Source organism: Leptodactylus fuscus, chromosome 5 (assembly GCF_031893055.1).
Source record: "Leptodactylus fuscus isolate aLepFus1 chromosome 5, aLepFus1.hap2, whole genome shotgun sequence".
NCBI lineage: Eukaryota > Metazoa > Chordata > Amphibia > Anura > Leptodactylidae > Leptodactylus > Leptodactylus fuscus.
Window position 1 is genome coordinate 15,586,460 of NC_134269.1, and position 21,885 is coordinate 15,608,344.

The 21,885-nt window shown below is 46.2% G+C and overlaps 3 non-coding genes across 3 annotated transcripts; 2 read left to right on the forward strand and 1 right to left on the reverse strand.

Moving 5' to 3' along the window:
- Window positions 1-11,149: 11,149 nt before the first annotated feature.
- LOC142205410 (U8 small nucleolar RNA) lies at window positions 11,150-11,285 on the reverse strand. Its single transcript, XR_012716416.1, has one exon. It is a non-coding gene; the product is annotated as a U8 small nucleolar RNA (small nucleolar RNA).
- A 9,458-nt stretch (window positions 11,286-20,743) lies between these two features.
- On the forward strand, window positions 20,744-20,817 carry TRNAI-AAU (transfer RNA isoleucine (anticodon AAU)). Its single transcript has one exon. It is a non-coding gene; the product is annotated as a tRNA-Ile (tRNA).
- Window positions 20,818-20,954: 137 nt separating this feature from the next.
- On the forward strand, window positions 20,955-21,028 carry TRNAI-AAU (transfer RNA isoleucine (anticodon AAU)). Its single transcript has one exon. It is a non-coding gene; the product is annotated as a tRNA-Ile (tRNA).
- Window positions 21,029-21,885: the final 857 nt, after the last annotated feature.

A 21,885-nucleotide genomic window follows, 5' to 3' on the forward strand; every position in this document is an offset into this window, starting at 1 on the left:
TCCCATGGAAGTGAATGGAGCATGCTGGGAGTTATAGTTTCACAGCAGCTGGAGAGCCAAAGGTTTCCTACCCCTGCCATATGCTATTGACAACGTTTAATATTCCATACGATGTGCTGGGTGACCAAAAAAAAAAAAACTGAATGGGGTGAATTGGAAAAAAAAAATAAATCAGTCAATTATAGATGCAGAAACGTTGGCGTTTCCGTATAGGTATAATAGGGGCAGAACATCCATAGGAAAACCCTGAGGAATCGCAATAAAAATACTCTGCGGTAAGAAACACAATGTGTTTATATCTCATTTTTTGCTGCCCTTCGCTACATGGAGCCTTAGCCCAAGGACTCTTTTTTTTAGCAGGATGAGCTTTATTGGATGAGCGGGCCCCAGTGCTCAAACAGCACTGGGGGGTGTCCCCAGTGCTGCAAGAGAACTCTCCAGCACCACCTCCATCTTCTTCAGGAACAGGTCTTCTTCACGTCTTCTTCTGGCAGTGGCTTCAAACTTCTAGACCTTGGGCAGCTGACTGTGCATGCCTGCCGTTCAGAAGAAAATGGCCGCTTACAATACTGTGTAAGCGGACATTTTCTTGTGGCCGGCAAGCATGCGCAGTCGGCCTTGCCCTAGGCCTAGAAGTTTGAAGCCAACCCCCAGAAGAAGACGCGTTTCTGAAGAAGATGGAGGCAATGCTGGAGAGTTCTCTTGCAGCATTGGGGACACCCCCAGTGCTGTTTGAGTGCTGGGGCCCGCCCCCAGTGCTGCGAGAGAACTCATTTGCATACTGACAAAAAACGGTATTTCTATGGCACGGCGGCGCTGAGAAGACATCTAAAGGTAGGAGAACAATAGTCTTTCTTAAGGGTATTCCTATGTGTTAGGGACAAAAAAATTTGATTTTAATGATAGGATCCCTTTAATCTCCGTTGCTCTCATCCATCACAATAAACAAACATGACGGAAGAAAGTGTCCATCGTGTTTTTTACATTATAGCCAATGGGAACGGATGCAGATGGAGATGGCTCTTTCTGTGCCCATGACTCTACTACCATTAATGTTCATTGCTATCATCCTATGATGGATGACAGCAGCAAACTGTAGTGTGAATATAGCCTTACTGATACTAGCTGAATACCCATGGAATAGGACTTTTAATCTAAATCTATAAAGTTATATGGCACTTTTTTACAACCATGAAAAAATCTTTTTCCGCTTGCCCTTGAAATCTGAATTGAATGAAGAAAACATGGAAAGAACGTCCACAAATAGCACGACAAATTCCCCCTGCTGCTGGGATAACATTGTTCCAACAAGATCCTAAACCTTTATTTATCTCTCGGAAAAAATGCCAGTGTTTACCATTTGCTCTGCTCACGTACATTGGCTTACGCCTTTAAAGGCCATCAATCACATGGTTGTCCTCACCACCTGCTATAGTCACTCCTGGATTGAGTGGCCACAGAAACTAACAAAGTCTATTTTCCTACCCAGCAATTATTGCCCTATCAAACATACATAAGAACCTTGTAATGGAACAAGTTATCCTAATAAATTATAATTTACTCTAATTACCTTTCATAACATCATCTGTAGAATATTTATTTCAACATAACAATAATTAGAAAAAAAATCAAAAATTACAAAAATTCACTTTGCTAAAGTCGAAAAGTTCACATTGATCTCCAAATCACAAAAAGTTTCACTTATTCCATGTCTTTTGGAGTTGAGATTGGGAAGCATGGTTTCTGCTATGGTGTCTTCCAGGCCAGTGTCTACCTATTGATCAAGAAGACCTTGTAACCTTGGTGGACATGCCTTAAGCAAACTGGATTATGTCTGACCATGAACCTTGGTGAATGTGCCTTGGTCAAGCTATAAGGTGTTATCAATATTTTTAATAAGAGATAGGGTGAGATCTGATAACCCAGTTTCTATTTCACGCTGATGTTCACTAATGCTCTTTTGTAGTCACTGACTCAAGAAAATGGATTTGAGCTGGAAATTGGGTAATTGTTCTTATGTTATGTTGGGGCAACTCATTCTACAATACATATAGACAAATTGTTGTGGTGAAAGAAGAAGACAATGGACATCTTGTTCTAGTAACGTAGAACACATATTAATTGACAGTTAAGGTAACTTATCTCTGGCTTAGCATTACCAGTAGATGGAGTGGGGATCTACAAATCTCGAAAAGCTTTACGTATGTTCTTTGGGAACTAATAGTGGCAAACATGGTTTCTCCTTCGGCGTTTAGGCAACTGCCTACTTATTCATTGGCAAGACCATAAAACCTTGGTGTACCTTAACCATGCTGTAAGGTGTCTGGAGATGGAGACCATCAGTTCAAAGTTCTTTCTGAGGTTCCAAAAACCTCTTATGTTGACACCAACTCAGAAATTTGGATTGGAGCTAATAACTGTTCTTCTATGGGGACAGCTCCTTCTACATTACTTACAGACAATGATCAAAAAATTGGTAGGAAATAACTTGGTTTAGGAAGAAGAAGACAATGGTCCTCTTGTTCTACTAGCCTTGAACATTTATCAATTGACAGTTAAGGCAACTTACCTCTTGCTTGGCATAGAATTAGCAGTAGAAGGAGTGAACATCGATGAAGATCCATCATTGAGGAGAGGAAAAGCCTCTGCAAGTCTGCTGAGATAGCCCTTATTGTGAGAACCTCTAGAGGCTTAGGCTTTGATAGTTATGGTTGTTTTGATACAGGACACTGCGGTCAACTTTGTCCTTTATTCTTATCTACTGACCGAAATACGACTGCCCTGATATGGGTGGAAACAGGCTAAGACCTGAATAAGGGTGTGGAAAGACGTTTGGTCTTCACAAGGTTGAGGGTTTTACATCTGTAACAATAAGACACTATCACTGAATTGTAGGACAAAATGTCTCCATTATACCATCAGGTAGACTATTCATGAAGCTCTGGATTACAGTTTATTCACATGTCCGATTACATTGTCCGTGTGGCCCGAGATGTTCTATCTTTTTACAGCTTGGACTATTAAGATGGTTTTCACAGACCTGTTTCACCCATTGAAGTGAATGGGTGCGTGAAAAAAATGGTATTGCATGACTACTTAGATTGAGCCGATCTTGAGATTTCAGGATCGATTTTAAAATCCGATTTCCGATCATTTTCCAGCCGATCCCGATCGTGATTTGCTCAATCGAAGATCGGGATCTGATCTTTCCCCATCCTGATTGCTCAACCCTAGTCAATGCTTCTCTATGGGAAAAGTCACTTTTAGGGTTGAGCTGATCTTGAGATTTCAAAATCCGATTTCCGATCATTTTCCAGCCGATCCCGATCACAATCGTGAAATTTGCTCAATCGCCGATCGGCATCCGATCTTTTCCGGAAAAGATCGTATCCCGATCGGCGATCAAACAAATTTTGGTGGGTGATTTACAAGCACAGACACTCAGATGGGAACACCCAACGTAAATGACACACAATATGCCAACACCATGCCAGCAATATAATACACAGCCCCATGTGTTTCTGCCTGACTGCCTTCTTCTAGGGGTTGGCGCTATAGTGCATAAACAATCTTACATTATCATTCTCCAATGACATCCACAGAACACCCATGTGCCCAATATTAATAAGGTCCAAAGAGAGTCATTATGGAAAAAGTTACCTATGTCACTAGACACATCAACCACTAAATACCCAACTCCAATTCTCAATCTCTGGTGTCCAATAACATTGGGGCAAGAATTTAGGAGTGTGTCATAATAGAGACATTTTCACCAATGTCAATCTACATTATATAGACAATGATAAATTTACCACTAGACATTGAGTACTTGACTCACAAATGTGTCCATTGACCCATTCAATCGTCAGATTTGGTCCAGTCTCCTAATGTGTGTGGCCGCCTTAATAATATTATTTGGTTGGGTGTAAAAGCTTTGATATCAATCTATAAAGATGTTCCCAAGAAACATTTCAGCTTATTGACCATTATAAGTGTTCAGTACTGGCAAGAAAATTACACAAACGAATTGGTCACCGCAATGCCATGGCTATGTAATCCAAACAAATCGGTTGGTTAAACTGGAGCCTTGAGGCCAAAATATGAGATTCAAGACTAGTTGTGTAGATCGAAGGAATGGGGAAGGATACCTTGTAGAACCATCCATGCAATACTTCTACATAGTTTTTTTTTTTTTTTTTTTAATGCAGATTGTGAGCCCCACATAGAGCCTACAATGTAGATTTTTTCCCCATCAGTATGTCTTTGGAATATGGGATGGAAATCCATGCAAACACAGGGAGAACATACAAACTCCTTGCAGATGGTTTTTTTGCCCTTGGTGGGATTTGAACACCAGGACCCAGCGCTGCAAGGCTGCAGTGCTAACCACTGAGCCACCATGAGGCCCCGCATACTTTTACATAGTTGTTATGTTTGCGTCTATGACCAGACACAGAATATGGACTGCAGAATGCACCGCTAAGGGAACAGGGGTGGGAGACTTTCCCTGACGCTACGGCGGCTAGCTAGGCCCTGCCTGCGGTTGGTGGTCAGCTGTTCCCAAGCTAGCCTTGGCTCTCTAACACGAAGACCTAGCCGACAGATAGGGTGAGAGCTGCAAGAGACTGGGGATACTAAGGTGATCAGCCCTACAGAAACCAAGGTGCAGATGCAGACAAAACAAACAGGACGGGATGTGCTGGACAACAGAAACGCAGCACAACACAATACACAACAAGAGAATGAGGAGAGCGATAGTGGAAGGATGAGGAAAGGGTTAACACAGGACTGGGGCAAAACAAACTGGAACTCAAACTTCCTCACAAACACCAAGACAGTGACAGGCGAACAGAACTGTAGGACAGGGCAGAGTAGAAGTGTGGAGGAACAAACCAGACTCACACACAAGGCAACACTCACATCACTGCCTAGTCAGTTGTAGTTTCCACAGACAATCCTCCTCCCTGAGCCACAAATTCTAGTTCATTACAACAAAAACCAGCAACTAGTGAAGCCAGCCCTCCTCCTTATACAAGCCCCAGAACCGTCTGATAGGATGATGGTAATAACCAACACCTGAGGTTCAATCCAAAGAACCTCAAGTATATTCTGAAGGTCAAACACTACACACAAACAGACGGCTCAATGGCAAGGAAACCACCAGAAGACCCCAGACCGCCGGATCAAATCTCCACCAGAAACACACATAACTTTATACAAGTATTCAGGTCGTGACAATAGTGTTATACAGTGTTGGCCAAAAGTATTGGCCTCACAAAAAATTCAACAAAAACAGCCCCACTACTCAATATATTGTAATAGTCAAAGAAAAAACACACTTACATGCCCCGGTGAGTAGAAACGCAAGAGTGATGAAAAAATGCACGGGATATCTTCCCCCGTTGGAAGATGAAAGTCCGTAAGGAAAAGGCAAAATTGAAGTTTTCCCAGCAAGAAGCACTCCACGATAATTTGTTTTGTTTTTATGTCTCTGGGTAAGAAGTGGGGTCTTCCTGGGTCTCCAACCATACAGTCCCTTCTCATTCAGACGCCGGGTACACTGTTGTACCCTCGGACTGCAGGGCAGCTTGAACTTGTTTGGATGTTAGTCGAGGTTCTTTATCCACCATCCGCACAATCTTGCGGTGAAATCTCTCATCAATGTTTCTTTTCCGTCCACATCTAGGGAGGTTAGCCTCAGTGCCATGGGCTTTAAACTTTTTGATGACACTGCGCACGGTAGACACAGGAACATTCAGGTCTTTGGAGATGGACTTGTAGCCTTGAGATTGCTCATGCTTCCTCACTATTTTGCTTCTCAAGTCCTCAGACAGTTCTTTGGTCTTCTTCCTTTTCTCCATGCTCAATGTGGTCACACAAGATAAGATAATCGTTTAATAGTCCCACAATGGGGAAATTTCAGTGATGCAGTTTCATAGATGGTACAGTAGTATATAACAAGAGAGAAACACATACAAGCTCATGGCAGATAGAGAAATCCTAGGAATCATAGCAACTAAAAAAAGAAATAAACAAAGACACGCTGCAGGATCATTTAGTTCTCTGTGTGAAGTGATGTTAATAATACAGCCGAATGTGGTTGGAGGACATGAGGAGGGGGGGTCACAGCATGTATATATAACAGGCAAAAAAACGTTGGGTTTTTTTTTTGCAGAGGTTGGGGACATATGCAGCTATCATGATAACATGTGGCAGTTCCTTTGGTAGGTGGTGAGATCTCCTGCTCACAGCTGATAGTTCGGTATCTTGCATCAGCACTATTGTCCATTAACCACAAAAAAAAAATGCCCCAAATGTCCTTCATCACAAACCCTCCTCTTCCTCCTCCTCCTCCTTTCTTCTTACCACTGTTCTACTGCCCAGAGAGGTCTGAAGCCATCAAGGTAGACAGGGTGCTGCTCTGTTGCCAAGCTTCCATAAACAAATGGGGTAGGTGGATGATGGTAGGTTCCCAGGTTGTAACAGAGTCCCACGTGTCCACAGTAAAAGAAAGAAATACCAGTCAGCTGTAGGCATCTTCCCACATCAGCAATAGACACCGAAAAATCATCTCCTTGAAAGAAGAAGTCCGCACTTTCCTGCAGGTCTCTCCTCCAGCTTTGTCTGCCGCATGGTGTCCATGTGGTTCTTAACTCGTGGGGGGATGGTAACAGGCACATGTGCACAACAGGAAAAACTCCAGGTCTTGAGTCATTGTCCATGCTTTAACAATAGAAACTCCACAGGGTCTTCCATTCAATTTATAGTTGCTAATTCATAGTGCTAGTTTGCTTAGTTAGAGGATTCTTGAAGATACAGACAAAGAGAGTGAAAAGGAAAGATAAAGGTTGCTCTCAGCTTGGAGCTCTGTATCGAGGCAGCCACTCAAGGCGGCGCCAGGACACAGGACAGAGGTTGAGTCAACTTTAATCCATTACAACTGGCTGCAAGTGTGATTTAGTTATTGCCACCACCTGTTATGTGCCTCAGGTAAGTAACAGGTGCTGTTATTTACACAAATTAAGGAATCATCACATGATTTTTCAAACAGTGCCAATACTTTTTTATGTTTGGTGTGGAATTATATCCAATTTGGCTTTTTGACAATTCTTTTTGCGGTTTTCCATTGAAGACAAATTAAATGAAGATAATAATACCAAAGAATTTGTGATCATTTTCTGGGAGAAAATGAGTATTATGTGACAGAATTGCAGGGGTGCCAATACTTTTGGCCAACACTGTATCTCTTGCAGGACCTAAGGGTCAGAGGACACCAAGATAGAAATCTCCATGCCATACCCCTTATACCAAGAGTTTACCCACGGGGTTCCTCAAAAAGATGGTATTGATAATCTACCCTTGCAATAGGTACAAGGTTGTTGGTGGTGGGGGGATCCTCATCACTGCTAACCAAGCATTGCACCATGTATAGTGGCTGTGCTTGGTATTGCAGCTCTATCCCAAGTATTTTGATTGATGTGATTGCTCATACACCATGGCTTCTACAAGGAGTTTATCGGTGCGGCTCCTGGAAATGTCAGGACATGAAATTATGTGTAAATTTGATTCATTTTCATTTTTAAAGTTGTAAAATGTAGTTAAAGAGCTGAATGACGCCTTAAGCAGCCACAATATGACCCTATAAAGATGTTCCCTAGATAAGAAATTGATGAATCATGGGAAACATAATGAACTTTTTTGCATTTTGTATCAGTATTTATAAGCCAAAACCAGGATAGGGGCCAAAACATACAAGACGTGCAAATCTTTCCGTTACCCTTTTTCTTCTGTGCCACTCCTGCTTTCGTATAACATCTACTTTCTTTGGCCCACTACTTGATACATAACCCTGTACATGGTATACAACCCCCTTTTTCTGGCTCTTCGTGGAATATATGATCCCTTTCTTTTTTAAACCCTGCGCCCCCCCCCCCCCCCGTATGCAATCACCCTTCTTTCATATGACCCCTTTGTTATGCCACCCCACAATATATGACCCCTTTCTTATGGCCCACCCTCCTACAGTATATTCCCTCTTTTTTTGGACCCATACAGTACATGACCCCTTTTATGCCCCGCCAACAGTATATGACCCCTTTTATGACACCCATTAAGTATATGACCCCTTTTATGGCACCCACAAAGTATATGACCCCTTTTATGCCCCCCCAACAGTATATGACCTCTTTTATGGCACCCATAAAGTATATGACCCCTTTTTATGCCCCCCCCCCAACAGTATATGACCCCTTTTATGGCACCTACAAAGTATATGACCCCTTTTATGGTGTTCCACATAGTATATATAGTATATATAGTATACATAGTACACATACACATACATACACATTGTATATATTTAGCATCCCCATACAGCATTTGGGGAAACACCCCACCAACCCACCCTGTTTAGTGGCCTGTCTACACTCCTGTCCAGGCTGCCTCTGCTTCAATGTTCAATGTTGTCACTGAAGTGTAGCGGCACCTAGAGGAGGCAGTGGAGGGTTGCCTGGACTGGAGCATGGATCGATGAGTAAAAATTATCCTGCAGGCAATGTCTAGGTTTGTCTAGCAATGTATGGGGTTTCGGCACAGAAATGACAACCAGGTGTTTAGTGTAAATAAATCAACAAGTGCTGATCTCAGTCACCTGACCTGCATAAGAGGAGTCTCCTTCTCGCTTGCAGGGAGCTCACTGGAACTCTTTCAGAGCTGTTCCATCTTCGTAGGCTTTGCCCTCCATGTCCTGGGTATTGAGATACTCTTGTATACTTCTCCGGTCTGGGTTCCTCCGGGCACCAATACTTGGTTTAATCTCAATCTGCATCCTTGGACAAATTTCTCTTTATCTGGCCATCCATTGCGTCAAACTGAAGCCAGAACTGATTCATTATTTTCTGTAAAATTGTTTCTGACGTTCGGTGCAAGAAGGTTTGACCCTGGTCCGATACACAAAAATATCAGTTGTGTCCATCTGAGACATAAAATAATGGAATGGACACAGTTATTTAAAACATCTTGTGTGGTACCAGTCCCAAAGAAACCCAACCTGATGGACTACAATGACTACCGACCTGTAGCACTGACATCCCACCTGATGAAGGTCCTAGAGAAACTGGTCCTGACACACCTACGCCCCCTAGTGAGCTCCGCTCTGGACCCCCTCCAGTTTGCCTATCGGCCAGGCATTGGGCTGGATGACGCCATCATCCACCTTCTTCATAGAGCTCTCTCTCACCTGGAGAAACCCGGGAACACTGTGAGAATAATGTTCTGTGACTTCTCCAGTGCGTTCACCACCATTCAGCCAGGGCTACTGAGGGAGAAGCTGAACCTTGGTGGAGTGGACCATCACCTGTCCAACTGGATCCTAGACTACCTGACAACCCGCCCTCAGTATGTGAGAGCCCGGGGCTGTGTGACTGACACTGTGATCTGTAGTACGGGGGCACCACAAGGTACAGTTCTTGCCCCATTTCTCTTCACACTGTACACTGCTGACTTTAGGCACAACTCATCCAGCTGTTACTTACAGAAGTACTCCGATGACTCTGCTATAGTCGGCCTTATCACTGATGGCGACGATAGGGAATACAGAGACTTAAACCGGGACTTTGTTGAATGGTGCCAGCAGAACCAGCTCAGGATTAATGCTGGGAAGACCAAGGAGATGGTGGTGGACTTTGGGAATCGGAGGAGTGCTCCGACCCCGGTGGAGATCCAAGGAACATGTATTGAGATAGTCAGGACCTATAAGTATCTGGGTGTGCTCCTCAATAATAAACTAGACTGGGCTGACCACCTGGAGGCGCTGCACAGAAAGGGCCACAGCAGACTCTACCTGCTCAGGGGGCTGAGGGCCTTCGGAGTCCAGGGGACACTTCTTAGGGCCTTCTTCAACTCTGTGGTTGCCTCAGCCATCTTTTTCGGTGTGGCCTGCTGGGGGAGCAGTATATCAACCAGGGACAGAAATAGACTTGACAGGCTGATCAGGAGGGCCAGCTCTGTCCTGGGGAGCCCCCTGGACCCAGTACATGTGGTGGGTGACAGAAGAACACTGTCCGTGGTGACCTCCATGCGGGAGAACAAATCCCACCCCATGTATGGGACCCTGATGGGACTTGGCAGCACTGTAAGTGACCGTCTGCTTCACCCCAAGTGTGAGAAGGAGCTATCGCAAGTCCTTCCTTCCAACCGCGACCAGGCTGTATAATCTACATCAGACCAAGCGAAGATCACTCCGCACAGAGAACTAATGATTATGAATGTCCTCCTTCTTTCTTCTCTGTTCCTTAGGTGCTCTGTTCCTTAGGACTCCTAGTATATCTTTCTCAGCATATGTGTGTCTACTACTTCTGCAATATTTACTGTGTATTATCATGTATCTGTATTACTATGCAGCTGAAACATACTGAAATTTCCCCACTGTGGGACTATTAAAGGATTATCTTATCTTATCTTATTACTCTATATGAATGCCACCTGATAATGTAACATATTCTGTGTCGCTTTATAGACATCATTTACTATCCTAAGATCCAAATATAAATTTCCTATCAGTATTTCTTTGGAGAGAGAGACAAAACTCATGTAAGGCTTGGTTCACGTATGCTGTTGTGTTCCGTCCGTAAGGGTCCGCATGAGGACCCTGACGGACGGAACACAAGCGCAACTGCAAGCGCTGTGCAGTTCAAGCACATGGGCCCCATAGACTATAATGGGGTCCGTGTGCTTGCCACGCACTGCTCGACAAATCGCCAGACAAAAAAACCCTGTAAGTCTTAATTATTCCTCTAGCAATTTCAGATAAAAAAGAATGGATACCCAACAAAACACATTGTAATCAATAGGGACCCACGGTCTCTGTTGGTGTCCGCTATTTTAGTGGTCCATTTGTCCATTCTTCTGGTCCTCAGATGGACCAGAAGAACTAACACCTGACTCTAATGTGATCATAGTGTAATAGTGCTCAGACATTGTGGGGCAAACTCAACTATTGCCCCTTGGTGGACATTGAGAGCTACCCTATAGGAAGGCTATCTTTGATGCTTACAGGGTCTCCTGACTTGGAAGAAGATTTGTAACAGGTTGTAGCCTAGTAGTTTTTTTTTCTTTTCATGTCCATACACCTTGGAAACAAGTTTGCAGTATCAGAAGATCACACACCCTGGGTTGTCAGGACAAGGCGTGCAGGAGTCTTGTGTAATCACACACTCAGCCTCCTCCATTCATCATATACTGCGCCCCCATGTGGAGGAACAAGTAATGAACAACTGCTCTGATAATAAAGAGGAGTGGGCTGAGCTGGGGACACACATATACAGACCCTCAGCTACATTAGGGAGGTGTACGATCTATAATATACTTGTATCAGACACCGGTCATACTCACTTACATGTTGTCAGTATGGTGCCCTTAGTGATTTTCCACCCACTGGACTGTAAGTTCAAGATGCCAAGACAAAACCATCTCAGGGTCCCGATCGCCACACAGCACTATGGGATACCAGCGAGGAGAATCCAAGTGTATCAGAAAGGAATCTTATAGTCACACGCTGGTGGGGCTTATCCACTTCCTACTATCTTACGGTTATGTAGTCCTTTGGCACCATTAGGCAACGCTGATATTTACCAGGATAGAAAGTGAAGGGACAGGTGAGGAATAACCTCCCTGGTAATGCAGAGGGGATGGGCTGTTGTTACTCCTGAAACTACTTCTGTCCCGTCTCAGCCCCTTCCAAAATGTGCCAGAGTTATTAAAGGGGCTCTATCAGCAACATTTTGCTGTATGAGCCCCACATATGCGTGAATAGCCTTTAAAAAGGCTATTCAGGCACCACTATTGTTATTTTAAACCTCCCCCCATTTCAAAATAAGACTATAAAAACATATATGTAAATCATACCTGATCGTGCACGGTGGGCAGTGATTCACGATCCGACATCATCTTCTGGCACGCCTACCTCTTCTTTCTTCTTGTAGTGACGCCCTCTGGTCCTGGCTCTTCCACACCTTCAGCGTCCTCTTCTTCCGGCGTGATGGCATCAAATCCCTCACCTGCATAGTAGTGATTCCCTCCGGAGTGCTACTGCGCAGGCTTCGGCGCCATTTTTAGCAATGGCAGTTCACAAGCGTACTGTACATGCGCAGTATGCTTGTGAAGTTGTAAGGAGAACTGAGCATCCTGAGCGCCGAAGACAAAGGAGTACATCACCACAACCCTGTGTACCAACCCTGCCCCCAGATAGATAGGTTAGGTTCATCTGAATCTGAAGGTTGTGTTTTCACCTTGTAAATTGCTACCTTCATTTCCAAGCTAACACCATTTTTAGGAGCAACAAGAATGTCGCCATTGTTTGTAGATGCTTATTTATATATTGACAAAAATAGCAATAACTGACCAAACGAGACAACGATTTACAAGGGGAGAACTCTGTCTGATTCAGGTGACCCTAACCTATCTATCTGCAGGGCTGGGGTGATATGCTGGTTGTGGTGACAGTAACCTATCTATCTGCAGGGCTGGGGTGATATGCTGGGTCTGGTGACAGTAACCTATCTATCTGCAGGACTGGGGTGATATGCTAGTTCTGGTGACACTAACCTATCTATCTGCAGGGCTGGGGTGATATGCTGGTTCTGGTGACACTAACCTATCTATCTGCAGGGCTGGGGTGATATGCTGGTTCTAGTGACACTAACCTATCTATCTGCAGGACTGGGGTGATATGCTGGTTCTAGTGACACTAACCTATCTATCTGCAGGGCTGGGGTGATATGCTGGTTCTGGTGACAGTAACCTATCTATCTGCAGGACTGGGGTGATATACTGGGTCTGGTGACACTAACCTATCTAGCTGCAGGGCTGGGGTGATATACTGGTTCTGGTGACAGTAACCTATCTATCTGCAGGACTGGGGTGATATGCTGGTTCTAGTGACACTAACCTATCTATCTGCAGGACTGGGGTGATATGCTAGTTCTGGTGACAGTAAGCTATCTATCTGCAGGGCTGGGGTGATATGCTGGTTCTGGTGACAGTAACCTATCTGTCTGCAGGGCTGGGGTGATATGCTGGTTCTGGTGACAACTCCCTTGGAGAGGTTGAACAGATTTTTCTTGGCTGTCTATGTAGCAGAAAAGCCAATCCATGGCTGCTATGAGTTGTCATCAAATTGTTGAATATTTTATACTAATTCCTAGTATTGGTAAATCTGTTGACCTGCCATAGACCACGCCTCCTCTACAAAACTCCACCCACTATTCTAATCACTTTCAGAAGTGAGAAGAGCAGAATCTATACAAGTATGTTTTGCACAAATGTTTCTTGTACTCAAACTTGTGAGTTTTGCACCCCTGAAATCTAGCCTGAATCCTTAAGTATTTACTAAAGTATATGTGTACGGAGCAGCGACCGCTCTATCTCAATGGTTGTACCGGTCATCCAATTATTAACTTAACTTCTTAGATGGCAGTGTGAGAAGATCACACACCCTAAGCTGTCAGGACAAGGCGTACAGGAGTCTTGTGTATTCACACACTCAGCCTCTTCCATTCCTTGTGCCCTTCGTATCTGTCCATAGTGATGTAAGATTTCGCTGGAGGATTTTCCATCCAATAGAATGGTGGGAAATCAGTGATGAGGGGATATGAAAATCGAAAACGTCCGGTCTACAAAGATATAAATATATTTTACGGATACAGTGAAAGTGGGAAAACATCAAAATGGTCAAATTGTTATTTTTTTCTTATTTCATCTCCCATAAAATAAAAAACGATCAGATCAATGGACATTCCCTGAAATAGTATAAGTAAAACATACATCTGGCCCCCCAATAAAGACGCCCTAGGCATCCCCATACACAGAACTATAATAAAAGATACTGGTGCAGAATATGGCAACTCCAAGAAATTTTAAAGGACTGAACAAAAATCAAAAAATTCCAAAAAATACACACTCATCTTCCCCTACACTCCTTGCAGTATCGGGTTATCTGCTTCTTCCTACAGGCTTTTGGTGTCTTCTGTGATGTCACGTTCCCGGGGTGACATGGGCATGCCGAGCATCATGAGCATCCATTTTGTCCTTTGTATGTCTATCCAGATTTTACTATTAATGAAGATTATGCTTTAGTTCAGCTATGAATCAGTGTCTTATTACTTTTATACAGGAAAAATCCAGAACCTCACAGCATACAAAGGGGCCCACACGCCTCCTTCTGGCATTCATGTCAGCAGAACTGACAAACAAAGTCAAACATTGATATCCCACAATTCTGTGCAACAACCAGACCCCAGAGATGTTAAGATAAGATAAGATAAGATAATCCTTTAATAGTCCCACCTTGGGGAAATTTCAGCGTGTTACAGCAGCATAGTAATACAGATACAGGATAATACAGAGTAATATGTTACAGACGTAGACACAGATAAGCTGAGAAGAGAAGATATACTAGGAGTCCATGGCAGCTAAGGAAAATCAGAAGAGAAAGAGGAAGACCTCATGGTCATCCTCATAATCATTAGTTCTCTGTGCGGAGAGCTCTTCGTTTGGTCTGATGTAGATTATACAGCCTGGTCGCGGTTGGAAGGAAGGACCTGCGATAGCGCTCCTTCTCACACTTGGGGTGAAGCAGACGGTCGCTTACAGTGCTGCCAAGTCCCATCAGGGTCCCATACATGGGGTGGGATTTGTTCTCCCGCATGGAGGTCACCACAGACAGTATCCTTCTGTCACCCACCACCTGTACTGGGTCCAAGGGGCTCCCCAGGACAGAGCTGGCCCTCCTGATCAGCCTGTCAAGTCTACTTCTGTCCCTGGTTGATATACTGCTTCCCCAGCAGGCCACACCGAAAAAGATGGCTGAGGCAACCACAGAGTTGAAGAAGGCCCTAAGAAGTGTCCCCCGGACTCCGAAGGCCCTCAGCCTCCTGAGCAGGTAGAGTCTGCTGTGGCCCTTTCTGTGCAGCGCCTCCAGGTGATCAGCCCAGTCTAGTTTATTATTGAGGAGCACGCCCAGGTACTTATAGGTCCTGACTATCTCAATACATGTTCCTTGGATCTCCACCGGGGTCGGAGCACCTCTCCGTTTACTAAAGTCCACCACCATCTCCTTGGTCTTCCCAGCATTAATCCTGAGCTGGTTCTGCTGGCACCATTCAACAAAATCCCGGTTTAAGTCTCTGTATTCCCTATCATCGCCATCAGTGATAAGGCCGACTATAGCAGAGTCATCGGAGTACTTCTGTAAGTAACAGCTGGATGAGTTGTGCCTGAAGTCAGCAGTGTACAGTGTGAAGAGGAATGGGGCAAGAACTGTACCTTGAGGTGCCCCCGTACTACAGATCACAGTGTCAGACACACAGTCCTGGGCTCTCACATACTGAGGGCGGTTTGTCAGGTAGTCTAGGATCCAGTTGGACAGGTGATGGTCCACACCACCAAGGTTCAGCTTCTCCCTCAGTAGCCCTGGCTGAATGGTGTTGAACGCACTGGAGAAATCAAAGAACATTATTCTCACAGTGTTCCCGGGTTTCTCCAGGTGAGAGAGAGCTCTATGAAGAAGGTGGATGATGGCATCATCTACCCCAATGCCTGGCCGGTAGGCAAACTGGAGGGGGTCCAGAGCGAAGCTCACTAGGGGGCGTAGGTGTGTCAGGACCAGTCTCTCTAGGACCTTCATCAGGTGGGATGTCAGTGCTACAGGTCGGTAGTCATTGTAGCCCATCGGGTTGGGTTTCTTTGGGACTGGTACCACGCAAGATGTTTTCCACAGTTGAGGTACCACCCCCAGCTTCAGGCTCATATTGTACATGTGCGTTATAATACCACACAGCTGGTCACTGCACATTTTAAGAACTCTTGCGCTTATACCATCTGGTCCCCCCGCTTTGTTCGCTCTAATGTTCTTCATTGTCTTACACACTTGAGACTCCTGCAGGATCAGATAGTCAGATTGCAGTTGACCGCAGGTCGGTGGGGGTTGGGTCTTGGTGTGTGAGGGGAGGGCGGTTGGCTGACATGCTGGTGGAGGGAGCATTTGCTTGGAGTCGAATCTATTGAAGAATAGATTAAGCTCGTTAAGCCACTTCCTGTCCCCTACTGTTCGGTGCCCTGTCTTTTCCTTGTGTCCTGAAATTGCCTTAAGGCTGTCCCACACCTCAGAGATTCTACCCTCCCCATCTGTAGCTCCATCTTCCGTCTGTAGTTGGCTTTCCCTTCTCTGATCAATTGTCTCAGCTGTTTCTGAACCGCCCCCAGGCCATCTTTGTCCCCAGACCTAAAAATTCTCTTTTTTTGCTTGAGGAGAGTTTTAATCTCAGAGTTAATCCATGGTTTGTTATTGGAGAAACACCTCACCTTCCTAGTTGGTACCATGCTGTCCACACAGAAATTAATGTAGTCCGTTATGCAATGTGTGAGTCCCTCAATGTCCTCTGGAAATGTCCATATGTCTTCACCATATTGTCCAGTAGCTGGGGTTTGATGTTAATCACTATAGGCACTATACTGAAGTTATATGACCACTGCCCTGTGATAGATCACACGGGTTTATTACATATTGTACATCTCCATAATGTAGATAAGGGTCTGTATATGTGTGTCTCAATCTTAGCCCACTCCCCTATGCAATTGGTGAATTGATATCTTTACTGTTCCTCTACATGAGGGTGCAGTATATGGTGGTTCACTTCACCTGTCCATCTTAGAGCCCCTGATGAAGTAGAACACTCTCCTGATTATGGCCTTGCAAACAGTGGCAAGAAGAGACCAAGCCTTTGAGGTCTACTCAGGGGTGAACCTGCCCCTTTTGCCACCCGAGGCAAAGTGCAGAAAGCTGCCCCCCCCCCTGCTGGGGGAGGGGGCAGAGTGGGGGCGTGGCTTAGTGGAGGGGGCATGGTTTAGAGGAGGGGCGGTGCTTAGCGCCGTTCGCCGGCAGAGAGCAGGCCCGGAGAGTGCCTTGTCTCTGCCTGAGCGTGCGGGGAAGCTGCTGGAGCAGCGCTGCTTCAGTGGCCTCCCCAAACCACCGCTCCATGCTAAGCCAGTCCAGGACAGCTTGTCCTGGACTGGCTTAGGTTAGCAAAAATGCCACCCTCCCTGAGGCCCTGGCATAGCGCCGCCTGAACGCTCGCTTCAGGTCGCCTCATGGGAGGTGCAGCGCTGGGTGTACTGGAGCACAGGCAGAATCTCATTCCTCAGGACTTTGCCCTTGATAAGAGGCTGTCTGTGGTTCCACAGTCCGATCCACTGGTTGACCATGACCAAATGTTCATTCCAAGAATCGAAAGCTGTGCCTTCCTTCCCAAACCAGACATCAAGAATCTTGATGATGTCTGGCTGGATGGTAAACGGGAAGGGAGCCAGTTGCCAATCCCCATAGAGCAGGGGTGGGTAATTAATTTTCCCATGATGCCACATGAGAAATTGTAACGGTTCTAGAGGGCCATGCGCGCTGTGGCAAATTTAGCTCCACCCACTTCCCCACTTACTCCGCCCATTCTCAATCATTTTTCCCATGTGCCCTACAAAGCAAAATCTTCCTACAGTCACCCTGACATTATACACCCCCACATTATAACATTTCCCTCCAAATGTCCCACAATATTAAGTCCCTCTCCTGGTGCCCCAGTATAAATCAGCAGAAACTAGAGGGGACATTTAACTGGGGAAGCTGGAGGGGAACATTAAACTGGGGGCAACTAGAGGCAGACATGTCCCCCTTCAGCTACCCCCCATGGTTTAATATCCTCCTCCAGCTGCCCCAGTTTAATGTCACCCCTTCATGTGCATTCAGTTTAACTGCCCCCTACATCTGCCCCTAGTTCCCCCCTCTTGCTCACAAATGCTGTCTCTTCTCTCTTTATCATCCAGCAGCCCCCATTGCCGGCAGATTGCATCAAGCACCCAGTTCCGTGTGGCTCCGCCCACTAATGAGTCATAGCCTATCCTGGTGATAGGCTGTGATGACATCATCACAGGTCCTTGAACATCTGCCCCCTAGTTTAATGTCCCCCCTCCATGTGCATTCAGTTTAACTGCCCCCCTACATCTGCCCCTAGTTCCCCCCTCTTGCTCACACATGCTGTCTCTTCTTCTCTTTATCATCCAGCAGCCTCCATTGCCAGCAGCTTGCAGAAAGTACAGAGTCCCGTGTGTCTCCGCCCACTAACGAGTCATAGCCTATCCTGGTGATAGGCTGTGATGACATAATCACAGGTCCTTGAAAAAACTTCCACTAACTATGCGGGCCAGATAGAAGCAGTCAGAGGGCCGGATGTAGCCCGCGGGCCGCACATTGCCCAGGTCTGCCATAGAGCATGACTTCTGACCTCCCGCATTTGACCTTCGTCCCCTTGAAGCCTTGCCGAACTTCTCGCAGGTCTAGGACTGTCAGGACGAGTGTAGAAACCAAACTCCTAACAGCACAGAAGAAGGTCACGTCATCCATTTGGAGCGAGCACTTGACCTCATAGTGTCCAGGTCCTGGAGCGGTGATCCCTCTGATCCCTTCATTCTGCTGGGTAGACTCAACAAAGAGTACTATAACATAAACAAAAGGGAGAGGTGAAAGAGGACAGCTTTGTCTGACTCCCGAAAGGATGGGAAAGGGGTCAGTCTTTCAGCCGTTCGCCAACACATTGCTGTGGATATCAAAATGCATGTTAACAAAATGACAGAACCACTCAGACCGAGTCTACGGAGAGCCTTATCCATGAAGGGGTGAGAGACAGGATTGAAGGCCTTCTCCTGATGAAGGCTGACCAGACCCATGTGGACACAGCGGTCTCTGGTGAAGTGGAGTGTGTCTCTAACCATAGCAAGGCTGTCCGCAATTCTACGGCCATGTGTGATCCAGATGGATTATCCTGCCAATGACAACCTTTAGCCTTGTCGCCAGAATCTTGGCCATGATCATGTACTCCACATTAAGGAGAGAAGTGGGATGCCAATTTTTCAAGTTGCATCCCTCCCCCTTCCACTTATACAAGATCGTAACCATGCCTTTCCGCAGTAATGGAAGCATTGTACCCTTCACCACCATCTCCTCATAAAGGGTGAAGCGAATAATCATGTACAAGGATCTGTCGTGGTCGCGTCAAGGTCGCGGGTTCGATCCCCGTACGGGCCAGCCTTTAGCATCGGCAAAGACCCACGGTGACGTCTTAGTCTCGTTTCAAGGCATTTTGTGTGCAACAGTGACCATCTTGATGGAAGACTGGCAGAAAGCAGGGCTTAGAAAGTGGCAAGTTAAGCATGGCACTTAATGGCCGTTTAGCTCAGTTGGTTAGAGCGTGGTGCTAATAACGCCAAGGTTGAGGGTTCGATCCCCATACGGGCCAGCCTTTAGCATCGACAAAGACCCACAGTGACATTTTGGTCTCGTTTCAAGGCATTTTGCGTGCAACGTTTGACGTCTTGATGGAAGAGTGGCAGAAAGCAGGACTGAGAAACCGGAAAGGAAAGCATGGCCCCACATGGCCGGTTAGCTCAGTTGGTTAGAGCGTGGTGCTAATAAAGCCAAGGTCGCGGGTTCAATCCCCGTACGGGCCAACCTTTAGTATCGCCAAAGACCCACAGTGATGTTTTGGTCTCGTATCAAGGCATTTTATGTGCAATGTTTGATGTCTTCATGAAAGAGTGGCAGAAAACAGGGCTCAGAAAGTGGCAAGGGAAGCATGGTGGCACATGGCCGGTTAGCTCAGTTGGTTAGAGCATGGTGCTAATAACGCCAAGGTCGCGGGTTCGATCGCCGTACGGGCCAGCCTTTAGCATCGCCAAAGACCCACACTGACGTTTTGGTCTTGTTTCAAGGCATTTTGTGTGCAATGTTTGACGTCTTGATGGAAGAGTGGCAGAAAACAGGGCTCAGAAAGCGGCAAAGGAAGCATTATGGCACATGGCCGGTTAGCTCCGTTGGATAGAGCGTGGTGCTAATAACGCCAAGGTCGCGGGTTCGATCCCCGTACGGGCCAGCCTTTAGCATCGCCAAAGACCCACGGTGATGTTTTGGTCTCGTTTCAAGGCATTTTGTGTGCAACAGTGATCATCTTGATGGAAGACAGGCAGAAAGATGGGCTTAGAAAGCGGCAAGTTAAGCATTGAACTTCATGGCCGGTTAGCTCAGTTGGTTAGAGCGTGGTGCTAATAACGCAAAGGTCGTGGGTTCGATCCCTGTACTGGCCAGCCTTTAGCATCGCCAAAGACCCACGGTGATGTTTTGGTCTCGTTTCAGGGCATTTTGTGTGCAACAGTGATCATCTTGATGGAAGACTGGCAGAAAGATGGGCTTAGAAAGTGGCAAGTTAAGCAAGGCACTTAATGGCTGGTTAGCTCAGTTGGTTAGAGTGTGGAGCTAATAACGCCAAGGTCGCGGGTTCGATCCCTGTACGGGCCAGCCTTTAGCATCGCGAAAGACCCACGGTGGCGTCTTAGTCTCGTTTCAAGGCATTTTGTGTGCAACGTTTGACTTTTTGATGGAAGAGTGGCAGAAAACCAGGCTCAGAAAGCGGTAAGAGAAGCATGGCGCCACATGGCCGGTTAGCTCAGTTGGTTGGAGCGTGGTGCTAATAAAGCCAAGGTCGCGTGGTAGATCCCCGTATGGGCCAGCCCTTAGCATCGCCAAAGACCCACGGTGACGTTTTGGTCTCGATTCAAGGCATTTTTTGTGCAAAAGTGATCATCTTGATGGAAGACTGGCAGAAAGATGGGCTTAGAAAGCGGCAAGTTAAACATTGCGCTCCATGGCCGGTTAGCTCAGTTGGTTAGAGCGTGGTGCTAATAACGCCAAGGTCACGGGTTCGATCCCCGTACGGGCCAGCCTTTAGCATCGCTAAAGACCCACGGTGACGTCTTTGTTTCGTTTCAAGGCTTTTTGTGTGCAACAGTGATCATCTTGATGGAAGACTGGCAGAAAGATGGGCTTAGAAAGCGGCAAGTTAAGCATTGCACTTCATGGCCGGTTAGCTCAGTTGGTTAGAGCGTGGTGCTAATAACGCCAAGGTCACGGGTTCGATCCCCGTACGGGCCAGCCTTTAGCATCGCTAAAGACCCACGGTGACGTTTTGGTCTCGTTTCAAGGCATTTTTTGTGCAAAAGTGATCATCTTGATGGAAGACTGGCAGAAAGATGGGCTTAGAAAGCAGCAAGTTAAGCATTGCACTTCATGGCTGGTTAGCTCAGTTGGTTAGAGCATGGTGCTAATAACGACAAGGTCGCGGGTTCGATCCCCGTACGGGCCAGCCTTTAGAATCGCCAAAGACCCACACTGACGTTTTGGTCTCGTTTCAAGGCATTTTTTGAGCAAAAGTGATCATCTTGGTGGAAGACTGGCAGAAAGCAGGGCTTAGAAAGTGGCAAGTTAAGCATGGCACTTAAAGGCCGGTTAGCTCAGTTGGTTGGAGCGTGGTGCTAATAATGCCAAGGTCGCGGGATCGATCCCCGTACGGGCCAGCCCTTAGCATCGCCAAAGACCCACAGTGGAGTTTTGGTCTCGTTTCAAGGTTTTTTGTGTGCAACGTTTGACGTCTTGATGGAAGAGTGGCAGAAAACTGGGCTCAGAAAGCGGTAAGAGAAGCATGGCGCCACATGGCCGGTTAGCTCAGTTGGTTGGAGCGTGGTGCTAATAATGCCAAAGTCGCGGGATCGATCCCCGTACGGGCCAGCCTTTAGCATCGCCAAAGACCCACGGTGACGTCTTAGTCTCGTTTCAAGGTATTTTTTGTGTAAAAGTGATCATCTTGATGGAAGACTGGCTGAAAGATGGGCTTAGAAAGCGGCAAGTTAAGCTTTGCAGTTGATGGCCGGTTAGCTCAGTTGGTTAGAACGTGGTCCCAATAACGCCAAGGTCGCGGGTTCGATCCCCATACGGGCCAGCCTTTAGCATCG